Source organism: Piliocolobus tephrosceles, chromosome 13 (genome assembly GCF_002776525.5).
Source record: "Piliocolobus tephrosceles isolate RC106 chromosome 13, ASM277652v3, whole genome shotgun sequence".
NCBI classification, from domain to species: domain Eukaryota; kingdom Metazoa; phylum Chordata; class Mammalia; order Primates; family Cercopithecidae; genus Piliocolobus; species Piliocolobus tephrosceles.
Genome location: NC_045446.1, coordinates 77,424,639 through 77,444,509, shown reverse-complemented (window position 1 = coordinate 77,444,509; position 19,871 = coordinate 77,424,639). Strand labels below are relative to the sequence as shown.

Here is a 19,871-nt window from a genome sequence, read left to right as displayed (position 1 = left end):
GGTTTTCAGTATCCTGCCAGACAAATACTTAATACACAGGGTGATGTATTTGGTTACTTTTTTTTAATTTTTGGCAACATTGTATCAAAATTCAACCTCTTCAAAGTTAGTCAAGTGCCCCTGCCTTACAACATATGGTCGCCCAACCAACAAGCATCTGATAGGCAGGCTTTGGCCTCAAGAAGCCTGTAATGGTTGCTAGCACTTAAGTATAGGAATTTACTTTTGACTTCATGCCATGCCTTCACTTTGTTGAAAAAAAGGAAGGAAATTCAAGCTTCAGAGTCTAAATTCCAGGAGGATAAAGAGGAAAATCAAGTGAAAACACAAAAGACAACCATGCAGCAGAAGAGAAGAAAATAAAATTCTTACATTTAGCTCTTTGAAATAAAATTGCCGAATTCATAGTAACACTTCACATGCTTTTTGATTTTAACAGAAAAATTGCAGGGGTCTGAACATAAAGACAAGGGCATCTCAAATATTTATTCATTTAATATTATAACAAAATATTCATTTAATAATAAAACAAAAAAAAGAAGTTAAAGTTTATTTGCTCTAGAAATACAGAAGATGTCTCTTAGAACTCCTTGGGGGGAAAAAGAGTTCTTCAGAAACCAGTTAACTTAATAATCATCCTATCTATATATAATACATATATATAAATATATATGCATATATATACACACACATATAAATATATAAACACACACACACACAGAGAGAGACAGGGTCTTACTACATTGCCCAGGTTGGTTTTGAACTGCTAGCCTCAAGTAGTCCTTCTGCCTCAGTCTCCTGAGTTGCTGGGATTACAGGCATCAGCCACCACACCTGGCTCAAATGATATTTATCTTGTTTAATTTTCTTTAATATGAATATAAGGACATGGAGTTGAAAATATGATATTTTTCAAGAGTTCATTCATGCCTACTAAGTATTCTATATTTGAGTCAGTACAGATTTTTTTGCCGTTAAGATTTCTAAAGCACAAGAAGATATTTAGCATACTTTAGTCTTTCTGAAAAAGAAACTCAGAAGGGAGGAAAGTACTCGTAGAACCCAAGAAAGACATGTATGAGAATAGGGTATTAAGGAGCTTATAAGCAGAAAAGTACAGACAGAGAGAAAACCTTTGAGGGAACTGGGCAGAGATTGTTATAAGCCACATTTGTGAAGACATTTCAAATAATTCCAGACTTTGCCTTGAAAGTCATGGCATAATTCAGAGATTTACAGTTACCAATTTAGCTTTGCCTATCAATAAAGGGAAGAGATGGCAGAATAGCTAGAGTAATTTAGCTATTTCATTTATTTAGAGTTATTTAGTGTTCAGCAGCCTTCAGACCTGAAAGTTTTGTTGACATACCTAGATTAGGAAGAAATGGCTTCCTGAATCACTATTACTACCAACTCAACCCACTCTAAAGGATGGTCAGGAGAAGTACATTTTCAAAAACAGTGCAAAATATATTTCATTTCATAAATCTTGTATCTGGTATCCTTGTTTAAAAACACTTCAGTTTCATTTATTTTTGCTAGTGTACTTGAGACCAACTCTACCTACATAATTAGCACAGAACTCAACTGTTCAAAGTAAACAGTGTTTACCAAAACAATGGTCTTGGGGGGAAAAATGCAAATAAACAGTAAGGACCCAAATAGCCTGAGAGTATGTTATTTAATATACCTGTTACTCAATTTCCTCCTCTATAAAATAGGTGAGACCTTCCTTTAAAAGATTTATTAATAAAAGATTTTGCTGTGCATAATATAAATATATCAATTATCTATTAAGAGCAATGCCAGGAACATGACATATATTCAATATAATTCAGTTCCTTTCTCTCTTTCCCTTGGGTCTGGTTTCCAACAATTTGTCTTATTCTCCCTTCACCCACTTGGAGTTTGAGATTTTTCTCTGAATCTATTACTTCAGTTTTTACAAATCTAGGTGCAGGTTCCAAGTGATGATTTTCATTTTGTGAGCAATACAATATGTTTCTTCTATTTTGCTTTATAACCATAGTCTGATGGACTAAAGACTGGTAGAACCAAGAATATCAATGGATAAAGGAAAGAAAAGATCAAAATGATAAAAAGAATAAACGGCAAATAATAAAGGATACTAGAAAAGTATAATAGCCTTGAAGTCAAATATTGTCAAGAAGTCTGAAAAGAAAAGATAAACATGGGTAGGTAATAACAATATCTGTATGGTGTTTTATTTAATCCTCACAACATCAGATTTACAGATGAAAGGAAGCTTAGCAAAGTAAGTGTCTTGTCCAGAATTGCCCAGCTAATAAAAAAAGAAACCAGATTTAGAAAGTCTTTAATCTAAATCCTACGTTCTATTTATACTACAGTATCCTAGCCCTAGTGAAGAAAGAGGTCTAAAGCTTTGGATGGAATAAATAAAATCACTGAGAATAAATTAATAAATATGAGGGGCTTCTTAACAATAATAAGATGGAAGAAAGGCAGGATAATTGCTATAACAAGGCAGAATGGTCCAGCTTCAAAAATGAGAAGACCTAGGCTTATCGGCTACAGCCTAAAAGCTCATAGGCTAAATTCTTTCAGAGTATGGTTAATGTACTAAGACATTAAAAAAAAAAAAAAAAAAAAGAACTTTCCAAGAGCTCTACATTCCAAAATAACATACTGTAAAAATCCTTAACAGAAACATCATAACAATTAAAAATAAAATGACAGTTCCAGAATTAATCAGAGCATCAATCAGAATCATTAGTGCTGGATGCTGGGTATGATGGCTCACACCTATAGTTCCAGAACTTTGGGAGGCTGAGACAGGAGAATTGCTTGAGCCCAGGAGTTCAAGACCAGACTAGCAACACAGCAAGATCTCATCTCTACAAAAAATTTTTTTCAGTTAGCCAGGCATGGTGGCACTCACCTATGGTCTCTGCTACTCAGAAGACTGAGGTGGGAGGCTCACTTAAGCCTGGGAGGTCAAGGCTGCAATGAGCTGTGATCATGCCACTGTACTCCAGCCTGGGTGACAGAGTGAGATCCCATCTCAAAAAACAGAAATTTAAAAAAGAAATTTTAAGAATCATCACAGTGCTGAGACTAGAAAGGTTCACAGAGGTCATCTTGTATCTTCTAGAGCAGAGTTGTCCAATATAAATATAATGCAAATTATATGTGTAATTTGAAATTTTCTAGTAGCCATATTTTTAAAAGTAAAAAGAAATAGATAAAATTAATTTAATTGTTCTTTGAGGTGGGGGTCTCACTCTGTCACCCAGACTGAAGTGCAGTGGCCTGATCTATGCTCACTGCAGCCTCGACTTCCTGAGCTCAGGCAATTTTCCCACCTCAGCCTTCAAAATAGCTGGGACAACAAGCGCATGCTGCCAAGTTCAGGTAATTTTTTTGTATTTTTTTATAGAGTGGCGGTTTTGCCATGTTGACCAGGCTAATCTTTTGCCATGTTGACCAGGCTAATCTTGAACACCTGGGCTCAAGCAATCTGCCCACCTTGGCCTCCCAAAGTGCTGGGATTACAGGCATGAGCCACTGCGCTTGGGCTTTAATTTTAATAATATATTTCACTTAACCCAATAAATCCAAGATATTGCCATATCAACAAATAATCAATATAAAAGTATTATTAATGAGATATTCACATTCTTTATCCATACCAAGTCTTTGAAATCTGGTGTAGGCTTTATATTTATGGCAATCTACACTTGACTAGTCACATTTCAAGCGTTCAGTAGCCATATGTGCTAGTGGTTACCATACTGGACAATGCTGTTTTAGATAATCATGAAAGTAACTGCAGCCTGTAGATATCAAGTGACTTTTCTAAAGATTAAAGTTCATAGGGTGGTGATAAAATGCATGACACAACTTTTTTCTCTTCATTGATATTGGAATCATAAAAAAATCATAGAAATTCATAGTACTTTAATGTGACCATATTGTAGCTCTTGGGGGCTAGTTAGCGATCAAACTGAACAGCTCCTAAACCAAGTAAGACAATGATCACAGACCTTTTTTTTGGTGGTGGTATATAATTTTCAAGGAGGTCTTTCTTCTAAAGATTATAGTCAAGAAGGCAGCAATCATAATGACCTTTCTAAAAGTAAACTGATAGGTAACCTGATATAGCAAGTGTCATGAAAAGTATTTTATCATTGTGAGTCACATGAAGACAAAACGAATTATGATTCATTCAGACGTTCCTTCAGGTATATATTATCTGAATCTGAAAAAGTTTCTTAAAAAAAAAACTTGTGAGAGAAAATACACAGCAATCTGTATCCAAAGAATAATGACGGCTCATGTCTGACTGGAAAATATTGTTTTATACATTTTTTTAATTTATGCATTATGATTTTTATAAAATTCAATTTTAATAATAAACAGGAAAAGTTTGATAAGTCCTATAAGTCAAAATTACATATAAAATTGCTCATATTTTGGTGACTAATATAAAAAAGCAATAGTTTATAGAAACTCGATGTCATGATCAATATTCTTATTTCTCCATAAGAACAGTATGCTTTGCAGTACAGGAGAGCTACAAAAAGTCTTACTTAGTTTCAGAGGAAAAACTAAACATGACAAATCATATGGTGGGAATGATTTCATTCCTCTTCATATTAATAGAGGATGTAACCTCTGAATTAGAAACACTAAGGAAATGTTCTTTAGTTATATATTGTAGGACTTCTTACAGACAACCTACTGAATGCTGTTAATTTAGCTAATCAAAATTCTTGAAGTAGAAGTAATTTTTTAACACACACCCCTTCCTTAAAACTAGCCACTTTTAAAAGCGAATTTGAAAACCTATAATCCTACCTCTATAACAAATTTTTTAAGGTAAAAATCTAAATAAACTTATGAGAAACTTAGAAAAACAAAGAATTTAAACTATTTAAGAAAGACTAGGATAGGCACCTTAGGCAGAACCGTCTTTTCAATCTAGATGCTATTTGAAACTTAGACTTCTAAAAGAAAAACTTCAAACAGCTGGAATCTAGCTTAAATACACAAAATAAATCACTTCTGACTGAAATACACTCTCAAAAGTTCTAATCAGGTTTCCACAAGCAACAAAACATACAAAATAAATAATATTAACAATATTAGTAAATTGAGTTTACTAATTGTGTAGTCAAAAAAAATAGCAAATAGGAGACAAAATAGAATTATTTGTTAAATCCATGAGCATCCATTCAATATTCTTAATCCTAAAGATTTAAATTTTGTTCTTGATACACCCTTAAAATAAAGATTAAGAAGATTATCTCATTCCAGTTTAAATTCTTAAATCATAATTTAAGTCATCTAAAATGCAATCATTGACAGACAAAGGGTATGCAACGTGTAAGACATGTAAATATTCATATTCGGACCATCTTTAGAAAGGAGCAGGGGCCTGGCATGGTGGTTCACACCTGTAATCCCAACACTTTGGGAGGCCAAGGTGGGGGGATTGTATGAGCTCAGGAGTTCCAGATCAGCCTGGAAAACATAGGGAGACCCAGCCTGGAAAACATAGGGTGACCCCATCTTTACAAAAAAAAATTAAAAAATCTCCAGGTGTTGGGGCGAGTGCCTGCCTGGAGGACAAAGTGAGACCCAGTCTCAAAAAACAGAAAACAAACAAACAAAAAAAAAAGAAGGAAGGAAAGGGAAGAGGGGAGGGAAGAGAAGAGGGAAGGGAAGAGAGGGGAGGGAGGGGAGGGGAGGAGAGGGGAGGGGAGGGGAGGGGAGAGGAAGGGAAGAGAGTGGGGAAGGGGAGGACAGGGCAGGGGAGGGCAGGGAACAAAAGAGTAGGTACTTAATCTCCCCTGAAAGTGAACAAGTGAACAGGACTTTGTTTAGTTGTCCTGTACTACAGGGCACAGGTTTTACAGGGAAATAAGAATACTGATCATGGCCGTGGTGGCTCACACCTGTAATTCCGACACTTTGGGAAGCTGAGGTGGGCTGACTGCCTGAGGTCAGGAGTTCGAGACCAGTCTGGCCAACATGGTGAAACCCAGTCTCTATTAAAAATACAAAAATTAGCTGGGCATCGTGGCAGGTACCTGTAATCCCAGCTATTCACGAGGCTGAGGCAAGAGGATCACTTGAACCCAGGAAGTGAAGGTTGCAGTGAGTGGAGACCATGTTACTGCACTCCAGCCTGGGCAATAGAATAAGACTCCATCTCAAAAAAAAAAAAAGAAAACTGATCATGACATTTAGTTTCATGCATTAGTTTTTGAAATGTATATCATGTATACAATTCTCTACTTTCATGAAGGTTTTATATAGTGTACCACAAAAAACGATCACAAAATCCAAGCTCTGAATAAAACAATAAGCTTAAATAACTATTTGATGCTTACTATTATCTTCTGTGGACAAAAATACCTTTCCAATGAAATGTTTTTTTTTTCACAAAAACACTTTTGTTTTTCTTTTACTATATAATAAAGCCCCCACAATCATGTGAAATCAGATACAGCAAGTTTTCCATTCTTTAGAGAAAGCTGGCTAGAATGCTTATCCTGTGTAAAAGAAGGAAATTAGAAAGTGACTTCCTACTTACCATTTAGGACTTTCTCAGCTCAAAATCTATCTTTTCCTATATATCTAAATAAATGAAATAAATAGATGATAATTTTTTCATCCATCCCCTCTCCATGAAGGAACTAAAATTCTAATATTGCTTTTTGTTAACTTATTAATAATATAACACACATTTTATATTAATGTATAACTAGACCTCATTACCACTTACGGCAGAGTTCTTTGGACTCTTAAGACACTTCCAATTCATTAGCTCCATATTTCTCTCCATTTCCAATACTTTCTTCTCACTATCCTCCTTATCCAACTTAAATTCCATGACCCTAGGAAACACTCTACCACCCTAAGCTCCTTTCTCCTCAGTTCTTGCATCACCTCCACCTGGCAAAACTCCAACCCTGGATGAAACTAATCACTTTCTCCGTGCCTATAACGAGGCAACTATGTACTGCTAGGGAAAACCACACAACAAAACATAATCACCACACTCAAAGCGATCCTGAACACAGCCCAGGTAGGCCTGTCATTTTACTCTATCTATACAAAACAAGTACTTCAAACCACATCAATTCTCTTTAGGCCTTTGACCCTCTATCCTTTCTTTCAGCAAAGACCCTGCCTCCTGCTTTAGTGAGAACCATAGAAACTAACAGATATGACATTCTAATGGGAAGCTGAGGAGGTTCGTGTCTGATAACTTCTGTTCTGCACCATTTTCTCTTTTCTCCCCTCCTATTGCATTAGATAGTAGTTAAAGCTATAAGCATGGGTAAGTTATTTACAATGAAAAAAGAGAGACAATAAGCGAGCCTAGAACCAATCCTTGAAGAATTCTAAAGTTTGATGGCCAGGAAAATAAACCTTCAAAGAAACTAGAAATTTGCACTAAAAACAAGTCAGCTACATTCTGCTATATATACATACATATATATTCAAACAAACTGATTTTGAAGACAAATATAAGTCTAATGTTTTCCAACAATATTAAAACATCAGTCCTTTGATAGACGAAATTTCACAATATTATTATTACTGAGGTCCAAAGAAGCCTTTTCCCCTGTGGAAATAAAATAATCTTGACAAGAATTTTACCAGCCAAGGGTGAGGGACTTAGGGGTGGAGAACATTAAATTATTACCCTTTGCAGACACAAAACTTTCTAGTTGGAACACAGATAACTCTGGCTCCTCAAGAACATATGTAGATTTAAAATCCTTAACTATAAACAGTAGGCTTCAGGCCTGGGTGGTCTGTGCAATGTCCAATAATATACAAATTGGCTTATCCTCAAAATAAATATTTCCTTTTTCATTACTCTGAGTCATGAAAAACATTTAATCTTTGTTCAAAAACAGAAAGGATTTCAAGAAAACCTTTTAGCTATAAGTCTAACAGATCGACAGCTCAGTATATGACTACAAATTACATGCATGTAAAGAGATCTTAAATAACTTTCTCAGAATCTCAAGGAACACTGAGAAAACTAGGAAGATTCTCGATAAAAAATAAATTGACTCAGTGCATACAATGATCACTGATATTTTCTTTACAATGTTTAATAACAAGCTATGACCTAAGGGATTCAATGAAATACAAAATACCCTGTGCTCCTGTTTTTATCTCAGAGGTAATTTGGCATTATATAAGCCATCTAAACAGTATTTTAAAGTTATTTTGTCTTTTATTTTCTTTAAATATGCTATCAAATGGTGGCCAATTGGGTTAAACTCATCTTTAAGAGAACGTTCAAATATTTCATAGAAGGTGCCTACGAATTATTTTCCAGGAGTGTTTAGATCCTTATTAAAATTTGGCCTGACATAGTATTCAAACAAAGGAAACAAATTTGGAGGAAGAGAGGAAAATGAAGAGAAGAGAAAACACTGAGGAGTAATAGACTCCATTTATATGCAATATGGTAAAATGGCTCCCTGAAACCATCCAAAGAATTGTTCTCTTTCAGAATGAACAGAGTCCAGTATTATCCACGGATGATAGGAACTTGGTCTGACTCAGGACTTGTTTCCATATCTGCTTAATGAGTTGACCAGAAAATATTCTAAAATCATAACAAAGACATATTATCAGAGTGTAAAGATTCCAAAATCATCACAACCAGATGTGTAGGTCTAAAAATCTTGGATTCTAGCTATATTTCTCACTATCAGTTTATAAAATGAGCATTAAATATTATTTGTTTTAGCTCTAAATTTCTTCCTTCCAAAAGAGCTGATCTAAGTGTGAATAGACAATACATGTCTAGTCAATCTCTTTTATTACAACAGCTGTGAGTAACATTCCAATTTCTTCTTTATGTCAAAGTTTCATGTTTTAATTGTAGCTTATTATTATTGTGGCCAATTTACTCTAGCAAATAAGAATGTACAACCTATAACTATATTCTACAATTAATTTCAGACCTATCTCATGAAATTTCAAAAAGTTCATAGCTTTAAAATAACATACAATCTCTTTTTATAAGTCTCTTCAAAAATCTAGTCAATTATTTCTCAACAAAATGAACTTTAATACTAGAAGCAAGATAATGCCTTCAAAGCTAATAAATAAAGAATAAAGTTTAAGATTTTTCTGAAGTCAGAAAAATTCAACCTACGACAGATCTGGAAGATTGAATTTAAATGACAACTGACTATATACAGTGAGCTTAAGGCTGGAACTACCTTGCAGAGATTAAACAGCTGAAATTCTTAAAATGTACAGACTGCATTCAAATAAGTCTTCAATACATATCTGAATACATTTCATAAGAAAAAGTGATCAATTCATGATAAAAGATCAGAAGAGATTATAAATATATGTTAATACAAAGTATAGCTCCTATTAAAAAGAAACTATCAATAATATATAAACAGTAACATCAATTTAATTTGGATCTAAAATACCATTTATCTACATATTTGTCACACGTAAAATGACATGACTAATAATGTTAGGTGCCATAGTGGATTACTAGTTACTTCCTTAACATTATAAATTAAAGTAAAAGCAGAAAACAAACAATAACAAAAAAAAGAAAAGTACAGCAAAGTGAAATGGGGGATGGAGGAGAGGAGGAAAAAGAGAGAGAGAGACTGAGTGAAACAAAGACAGAGATCATAGACATCTGACTACAAAGTAACTTTTATCCTCTTTTCTAGTTTAAAACCTAGTCACAATAAAGGAATTTCAGAAATTTTTAACGGCACTAATGAGAAATCTTTACTATTTCAAATAGAAAGATAAAGCGTTCCATGACATGGTATAATATTTCCACTACAGTTTAAACTATATCATATATAAAATCCAAAATATGCATTAGGAAATTTTTTACCAAGCTTCTATCTTCCTTAATTTCTAGGTCCTTCATTTAATTTCATATTTCCTTTCTAAAAAGCTTGCCATCACAATGTGGTATTTACAAATACAAAAATAATACTGAGTCTTTTGCCATGTCCCTCACATAAATTTCAAAATATTCAATTGTTTTAAAATAATTACTGGCATTTGAAAGTAAATTATGCAAAAATTCCACTTCTGTCTCTGCCACTAACTGCTGTGTGATCTAGGAAAAGCTACAAAAATATTTCAAGTTTGTTTTCTTCACTAGAAAATTGACAATGCTGTATTACATAATCTCTAATTTGCCTCATACTCTAAAACCCTATGATCCTATGAAACATTAAGTATTGGTATTATTCACTTTAGAGAATAACACTTTTATTTATGAAATGTTGCAACATATTAGACTAAAAAGAACACTAAATCAGCTTACAGTTTATGAATTTTTGAACTTCAGTTACTTTTAATATGTAAGAATCAAGATATATGTCAAATGTGTCAACCAGTTCCTAAAGCAAAAGTATGAGTGAAGTCTGGCTCTACTAGGATAAATAATGAGCCAAAACAAGAATGGTAGGAGCCAAATCTTGACAGCTTTAAGGCATGGAAAAAATTCTAAAGGAATGGAGAAGAGGACAGTGATGATGATATTGCGGTAACAAAATATGAAGAATCAGAACTTTGCAAATATTTTCAAAATATGCTCTTTACAGTAACAGTTATTGTATCCAATCTCCATTTAAGAGATTAAATAGGACAAATTTATCTTAGTTTCCTTATTTTCTCTGTAAATATTCTAATGTGCACATTGATTACTCAAAAATAAAACACTACTTCAAATAGGACCACATACACTTCTCTTCATATTAGTTGTTATATGCTTGTCAAGACTCAGCTGTATTTGTCCCCAAATGTGTTCATGTCAGTTGTACTTCTTAATGTAATTATGTAACTGGCTTACATATTACATAAAAGGAAAAGGAAGAAAGTTTCCCTCCCCCCTCCATGAAAACTGAGTTGAATGCTTTGGAAAGACAATATCTTAAAACAAAAACAACTCAGAACTCCACCTAAAAAATCTTGGTAATGAGCAGATATTTATGTGTGCTAAGTTGAAATAAAGTCATTAATGTATACATGTATCCATATTTTGTAGACAATGTTAATAGAAACAAATCTCATGCTACTGCTATGAAGACAGCCTTCCTTGCATAGATTTTTGTCCCCTCAGCTCAGGGCTCAAAATGAAGATATGGGGACCTGAACTTCCCCAACTGTCCCCACAGACCTGCAGCATGAAACAAAGCTGGCCAGACAACTGGCTTGCTGTTATATGACATTCAGATTTTGTGGTTGTGTTTATACTAGCTGATTGATTTAACAATATAACAGAAAAGAACAAACATTAACAGCATGTAAAGAGCTCCTACAAATCAGAGCGATAAATCCAAAAATAAAAAACAGGTAGAGGGTAGGAAATTGAAATGGCTAATAAACCGATGAAAAGGTGTTCCACCTCACTAGTTATCAGAGAAATACAAAGTACAGCAAAAATGAGGTATTACCTACATTTTAGATGATTTGACTGACAAAAAGATAAAAATTACCAACGTGAACTAGGATGTAGGAATCAATAAGCACTCTTGGGTGAAAATACATGGATACTGCCTTTTTTGGAGGCCAATCTGGCAATATCTATTAACATTAAATATGTCTAGTACATTTGACCCAAAGAATCTATCTGTAGCTAAGCATCTCACCTATCAATAATATACAAATAGTAACAAAAATTTAGAAATACTGGAACAGGAGCACAAAGATATTTTAAAAACAATGTTCATGGTTGTACAGTTTGCAACAATGAAAACCTGCAAATAGTATAAATGTCTGTTGAGAAGGTTTAAACACTTATTTATAGAAATTTTTTTTGAAGCCACTAAAAACAATGAGGCAGATCTATACGTACTGACATTTGGATAGAATCCTAAGATGCATTATTAAATAGAAAAACACTACAGAACAATATATAATGTGTGATCTCATTTTTAAAAATATAAACATAGGTATATAGGTATGTGTAGAAACAATTCTGTGTTGAACCTGGTGGCTCATGCCTACAATCTCAACACTTTGGCAGGCCAAAGCAGGCTGATTCCTTGCACCCAAGAGTTGCAGAGCACCCTGAGCAACATAAGGAGACCCTGCCTCTAAAAAACAAAAGTTAAAAATTAGACAGGCATGGTGGTGCACACATGTGGTCCCAGTCACCTGGGAGGCTGAGGTGGGAGGCCTGCTTAAGGCTAGAAGTTTGAGGCTGCAGTGAGTCATGACTGTGCCACTACACTCCAGTGTAAATGAGTCTCAAAAAAAAAAAAAGAATTCTAGAAGGATATATGCAAACTGTTAAGATGATTTCAACTAAAAAAAGAGAACTACAAAGAGGGAGGTAGATAAAGGGCTGAGAATTTTCCATTTTTATTATACTTTGGCATTGTTTGAATTTTTAAATGAAACTGTATTATTTATACAATTAACAAAATTTTAAAAAGAAATGGAAGAGACTTCTAATTTTTTTGTTTCACACATTAATGAGAAATTCTGGATAAGAAAAGTCTCTGTTTTATCAATTCATCTGCTAAATAATTAACAGACTCATGATTTCTAACTCATGTAGATGATTTGTAGTTAAAACTGGGTAATAAATCAAGGCAGAATATGTATTTTGGCAAAATGTACATATGGAACTATTAAAGGAGGTTGGTGTTGGGAAGAAAGTAAGAGGGAGGGGAAAGAGACCCGATAATCTTTGACCTTCTAAAGTAATTATATGAATAGCTATTTTCTGTTTTAACTGAGAAAATTCCCATTACAGAAATTTAAGATGTTGAGAAAAATGTCTAGACTCTACTTGTTGTAAACTACTAGAATAGGTTGCCAAGAGAAGCAGTGGAATTAAAGTCTCTGGAATTTCTTTAAAAATACAGATTTTAAAGACAATTACAGAAGTTATTTCTTGATGTGACTTACGGCTCTACTATTCAGAGTGTGACACGAGGACCAGGACTAGCATCTCCTGGGAGCATGTTGGAACTACTGAAGCTCACATCCCACCCCAGACCTACGGAATCATAATCTGCATTTTTAAAAGATCCATGTTAAAGTTTGGGAATTGCTTTATAGCCCTTACATCAGACATTTAAGTTTGTAATAGTTTATTAACAACAACTGCATATTAGGAACCAATAAAGAGAGATACCTCATTTGATTTAAAAAAAAAAAAAAAAAAAACTTTCTTTTTCATCCTTATCAGTACTATTTGTTTTTCCAAAGAACAATAAAAAATTAATGCCCTATTTTATTAGGCCTATTTCTTTTAAGAAGGTAAAAACTCCATCAGTCTAACTCATATTTACTCACACAGTTTTATTAATCATTACAATGTAATAGAAAATTGTAAGGGATGTAATACAAATCCAAAAAAAATTGATAACAAATTCAGGAAAGTGACCAGAATTTTAATGATTATAAACTTCTTATCATTCAAATAATTTCAACACATTAGGCTTGCTATAACAATTGTCTCTACGTGTTTCATACCAGTAGAAGTTGCTGGTGGTTTCCAAAAGTGAGATAAGGAAAGCCTTATCTTTCATAAGAATCTCTGAAAATATCTTACAATGACACCCTGCAAGGAAGGTTCATACAATATTAGTATTTGGAATTATCACATACAACAAATATTTTTAACATTCAAGGAAGAAACAGAAGTTAAGATAACAATTGTGTTTCCAATAATAGAACTGGATGCTTTTGCGATAATAAAAGAAATCTAACTTGATAAGCTCAATTGTTCTCTACTGTCTGATTTTTAATATCATTCTTATTCTGAACATGCCCAAAGAGCTCAAAACCATAAAAATTGCATAATCCATTCCAGTGATCAAATCACTTTAGAAAGCATTTGAGAGCAGCTGAGATTCAGAGGTCCTAAGCTGTCACAAAGCTTGAAAACCCAAAGCTGTGTTCTCCTCTTTATATTTTGCTTTTGAGGATGACAGTAACATGATAAACAGCCAGCACTCAGCCACCATCAAGGCCCTACCAGTACAAAGAGGCTTTGTGATTAACAAGGGAAAATAAAAAAGGGAAGAGACCCACTTTCTCCTTCCTCTAGGGAAGACGCTAGACAGAGATGACTGAAATTTTAGAACTTAAAAGCTTCTCCCATTTCTATTAGCTCACTTTGCAGGTAAACACTTTCCTGGCTCAGTGACTCAATCACACATCTGAAACAAAATCTGCTGAAAATTGATAATGGTGGAAAAATATTCTGTTTTGCTGTGAATTTTAGATGAACTTGTACATAGATGGTATACTTTCTCTCCCAGTGAGCCCATTCACTGAAACCATACAACGTGAAAAATAAGCCTCCAAATATGGATGTTTTATTTGAAGTTTTAAGGATGTAGACTGGAATAAGGCCAAATAATTCCCATTTGTGCTATCTATGCTAATTCTTAAAAATGTCTAAAATAGACTATGGAAGAGGAAAAAAATGTAACCTGATATTATATATATGTAGTGTGTGTGTGTATGTGTATTCTCGTTCTACACGCACACACACACACATACACATACACACTCATAAAATCTCCTTCTGCATTGCCATTGATTTAAAAAATTATCCATGGCAAGCACAGTGGTTTGGAAATATCTTTTCCCTATCCTTTTTTTCCACTTCTGGTGTACCCTACAGCCATGGCCACCACTGTCGCAGGGGAACCCCTGTCCCCGGAGGAATTGCTACCAAAAGGCGATGCGGAGAAGACTAAGGAGTTGGAGAAGGATGATGAGAAGGAGCTAGATGAGACCTTGTCAGAGAGACGATGGGGACTGACGGTGATGTTTCCGAAGAGGGTCCGGTCGGCGGCCCGAACCTCTTCTTTCTCTCCCTCTTTGTGGCTCAAAAAATGTTCGGGTTTTCCAGGGCAGCCATGTGGATTGGGAACACTTCCTTTATGATCCTGGTTCTTCCCGTTGTTTTTGAGACTGAGAAGATGCAAACGGAGCAACAGCAGCAACCGCAGCAGATATTTCTAGGACCTAACACAGGGCTCTCAGGAGGAATGCAAGGGGCTCTACCTTCACTTCCTGGAAAGATCTAGATTGTTACTGCCATATATGAGTTGTCTCGGTGGGAGAAGTTTGAAATTCAATAGTGTTTGAACTGCTGATTATTTGATTTTTTTTTTTTTTAACTTTGGCACATTGATCCATCTAAACCTGGTGGGGAGAAATCTCCCCACATTGTCTCATGAAGAGACTTAACTTGCAACTGTGCCCTCCACACTATCCTGACTTAACTCAGTCTTCACTCGGATACCAGAGTGCAGCCACGCAGATGGTTATTCCAACTTTGGCCACATACTCCTTTCACAAAATTGCTCCTAACTGGAAGATTTCACTTTCCCCTGTGGGGTAGGAACTGATGCCGGTGGGAGGGATGTATCCCTGACCATTAATGACAGCTTTCTTTTTCTTTTTTATTTCTCCTTAAAGAATGGAGCTGTCGGGGAGGGACATGCACACAATGTAAAACAGACAAAATGCATTACAACTGTGGTGTAAAGTGGCCACTATGAATCCCTATGTATAAGAGGAAAGAGACTGGCTGCAGCTTCAGCCACAGGATGGGGACTGTAGAAGACAGGGCAGGAGCTCCTTTCCTCTGCACATTGTGGCTGTTAGACTTTGTCAGTGTGTTTAAAAAAACAGAAGTCAGTGCTCACTTTTTAAATTTAAATATTAAAAGTGATTCCAACTGAAAAAAAGCCTTTTTCCCAAAATAAACACAGAATACAGTAAAATAATTGTTCTGCAAAATATAATCAATATCAATATATAATCAAATATATGTAATATACACTCAAAATATAATCAAGTTATTGACTGATTATATTTCTAAAGACTACAAATGTAATTTATATTCAAACTAAATTGGAATGTATTCTTAGCAAAGGACTTAGACGTACATATGACATAGGAAGTACGTGCTTGTGGTCAGTTTGTATCTGGCAATTTGTGACTTAATTTTGATCAAGAATGTGCCAAACTTATATTTAAAAATATATTCGCAGTTTTATTGAGATACCATTGACATATTACACAATTCACTATCTAAAATGTATCAGTCAGTGGTTTCTGGTATATTCAGACTTGTGCAGCCATCACCACAATGACTTTTACAACATTTTCATCAACTCTAAAAAAAACAACCCTTACCCATTAGTAGTCATTCCCTACACCCCCAACTCCCCTAGGCCACCAATCTAATTTGTATCTCTACAGATTTTTCTATTCTGGACATTTTTGATAAATAGAATCATATAAATATGATCTTTGCAGCTTAGATTTAAATAATAAAAACAACTAACATTTATTTAGTGCTTACTATGCAGTAGACATTCAATACAATAACCCCATGAGGTAAGTACTATTATTATCCCCACTGAAGATGAGAAATGTGAGGCACAAAGAGGCTACGTAACTTACCCAAGGTCACAGAACAAGATGGAGAAGGATTTGAACCAACACAGCTGGATTCCAGAGTTCCCCCTCAACTATACTATAGTGTCTTTTGATTGCCTGTGACACAGAACTTAAATAAAGGAATATAATAGAAAGATTCCAGCTTGAGAAAGACACAGTGAGTTACAGCATAGCCCAGTGAGTTATAGCGCCTCATAAGTAGTAAAAGAAATGGTTAAATTTAACTGCTTCAAATTTGAGCAGCCGTATCAGCAAAGTCTCATCTAAGAACTTTCTGTGATTAGTAATAATGCTCCTTAAACAAGAAGCAGACATCTTAGCATGCAAAAGAGGATACCAGAACTCGAAAGGATATAATGTTTGGATGTTTAGTCACACTCAACATTGCTAAGAGTTATCACCAGTTTCTTAGTGAAGAATTGAAGATTAGTATCAGAATCCATTCCTAGGGTTTATATGGAAATAAAGGCATATAATCATATAGCCTACATAATATAATCTCATTTGAGAAGCTGAAAGACATATATACACACATACACCAATACACACATAAATGTGTGGAAGGAGAGAGGAAAGAAGTGAAGGCAGGAGGAAGGAAAGGGGCGCAGGAGGAAGGAAAGGGGCAAAGGAGGGAGGAAAGGAGGAAGAGCGAGGGCAAGCAGGACCAACAGACAGAGGCATAGCCAACAGACTAAAAGGATATAAACAAAACTGGTAGTTACTTGTCTCTGAAAGAAGAGATTATGGGTGATAATTATTATTTTTTTCAGTCATATTTGCTCAATTTTCCACAATGAGCAAAAGACATGTTTTCGCCCCCTCAAAAATCACTTGAATATAATCTTAATTTGAGGCCATTGTCCTCTAAAATGCTCTACAAAACTCCAGTTATTGACTTTAATTCACAGGGCATCATGTCTCAATATGAAGCTTCCTCATTCTCAAGGAATCTTTTTATATTCATCATAAATTCCCAAATTAAAAAATATTTTGAAGAATCATATTACATATTACAACATAATTTAAGTGAACAAACCCAAAAGTTAATTCTTTAAGGTATCTGCATTTTATCATCTTTTCAAAGCTAATAGCTTCCACCTTCTGTATTTATTTATAATTTGCAAATTGTATCTTATTCCAAATAACTTTAATCTCACATTTTCAAAATCAGATTATATTTACATCTCAAGCCTAAATGAGACAGAATTAGCTGTATTTAAAACTGAGGTATAAAGTTACGTAAGTTTATATAGTTGGAATTACTTATTTTGACCAATATAATGGATCCTCTAATACTATTTAAACATAAAGTGATATTTAGTTTAAAAGTAAATTCAAATAAGTTTATAACTTCAAATCTCATTTTAAAAGATATCCATTAAAAGGTTGTCCTTACATGGAGACAGGGAGTAACCTACTCCTTGGGGTAATAGGCAGGTCTTGAGGTCAATGTTTGTAATAGATCCCTTAAACATCAATGTATTTCATTATAAAGTTAAAAAGTTATTTCCAGTTTTGTAATTTACCAACCAGATGATATACTAGCAAATTCTGGGAAAATAATGTCTTATAGCTACACTGAAGATACACACAAAATGAATGTATATCCTTTAAATACAAAGGGCTACTCTAGATAAACACTGAAGACCTCCTCTTACCTCACTGCTTCTAGCAACCATTTCCTCCTAGCCCTCCCTCTTCTTCACCTTCACTTCCTCCCTTACAGGCAGAGAGAGAAACAGTCAACTATAAAGAAAGAAGGCCAACTGCATGGCATCTTTGGCTACAATAATTTTTTAAAGTGCTTGTAGATACTTTTTTTTTTCAAGAGACAAGATTCTCCTTATGTTGCCCAGGCTGGAGTACAGTGGCTACTCACAGGAACAATCGTAGCACACTACAGCCCTGAATTCCTGGGCTCAAGCAATCTTCTTTTCTCAGCCTCCTGTGTAACTGGGGCTGTAGGCATGTGCCACCATGCCCAGCTCTTGCAGATACTTTAAGAGTCACCTGTGACTTTATTTAGTTATGACAAAACATGTCCAGAAAGATCTGAATAATGAAGAAAAACTGGATACCTTGTTTGGCTTCTTTCATCACTCACTTTAATCTTTCTAGCTTTTTAAATCCAGTTTTCAATGGATACACTAACAACTAGTTCAGAGTAAGGCTGGCAATAGAAGGAAGGATGGCAGAATTTTGCTTCTCTGCAAATTCAGGGCCAACATATTTGTTTCTTTGCCCTGTCCTCTTCCTCCCAACCCTACCTGCTCTGAAGTGCCAATCTCCACTCTACACTCCAAGATCCCTTTTTGTCCAGTCCCATTTACTGTGCTGTCCCAAATTCCTCTAGTCAGAGTGGGGAAGAAATTGAGAAGAAAGGGAAAAAAAGAGAAATGAAAGGAAAAGCTACACTTTAAATCATAATCCCAATCCTTTGGCTCCTCAATTTGTAGTATTAACCTATTTAGTTTTGTTATTTTATATTTTGTAGGGATGGGATCTCCCTATGTTGTCCAAGGTGGCATTGAACTCCTGGGCTCAAACAATCCTCCTGCCTCAGCTCTTCAAGTGCTGGAATTACAGGAATGAGCTGCTGCACCAGGCCCTTATTTGGTTTTTAACCATTCTCCCACTAAGATCTCCAGTTCTGCCCTTCTGTCCCATCATTCCCCATTCCCCCACATGCTGAACTCTAGCTCCAAATATGGGATTGTGGAGTAGCTCACATCTGGATAATTCCCAGTCCTTTTGCTATAGGGCTAACACACTGGACATCAATATATTTTCCCAAAGAAACATTATCATAAATATTATTTGTTTCTACAGTACCATTGGCACTGTACTTCAACTATATTTTATAGATTCATTTATAGGTTGAATGACTTTTAAAGATGGGCTTGGAAACATAAATAATGCTTAAAAATATTATGTTCTTGTAGGATTATCTGTTCTAAGTTTTCATAGCCACAGGGATCATTTTATCCATGACAAATTTAAGATGAAAGAAGCCAAGTATCTTATTGAAGGCCACAGAGTTTGTAAGTGGTAGAGCGAAAACCTAAAGAGGGGTCTGTTATATATGGCATTGAAGACTGTATGATTTCTGTTCTACCATGGAACCTCCTAAAACACGTGTATGTTTTTAATTAAGTCAATGAAAACTCTGAAAGGCTAAAAATTTTACTTCAAATCCTTAAATTTTTTTTAACTGAGCATCATTCATTCAAACATTTACTGAGTACTGTTTTACCTAAAACTCCCTCTAGTAATCACCAATACTAATAAACTATTACTGACATTGTCAAGGAAAAAAACACCCAAATTATTTTAAAACCTCGCCACTGTTATTAGAAGTTTATCATAATCATTTCTTTTATGTATGAATGTTTGATATGCTGAGACTTCCGCAAAGGTAACAG

The 19,871-nt window shown here is 34.8% G+C and overlaps 1 protein-coding gene and 1 pseudogene across 4 annotated transcripts in view; one reads left to right on the top strand and one right to left on the bottom strand.

The window, feature by feature from the left end:
• The window catches only part of TMEM135 (transmembrane protein 135), a 259,277-nt gene that overhangs the window by 46,671 nt on the left and 192,735 nt on the right, over positions 1 to 19,871 (bottom strand). The gene's annotated exons all lie outside the window — the stretch shown is intronic.
• Positions 14,659 to 15,065, top strand: LOC116418997 (annotated as a pseudogene).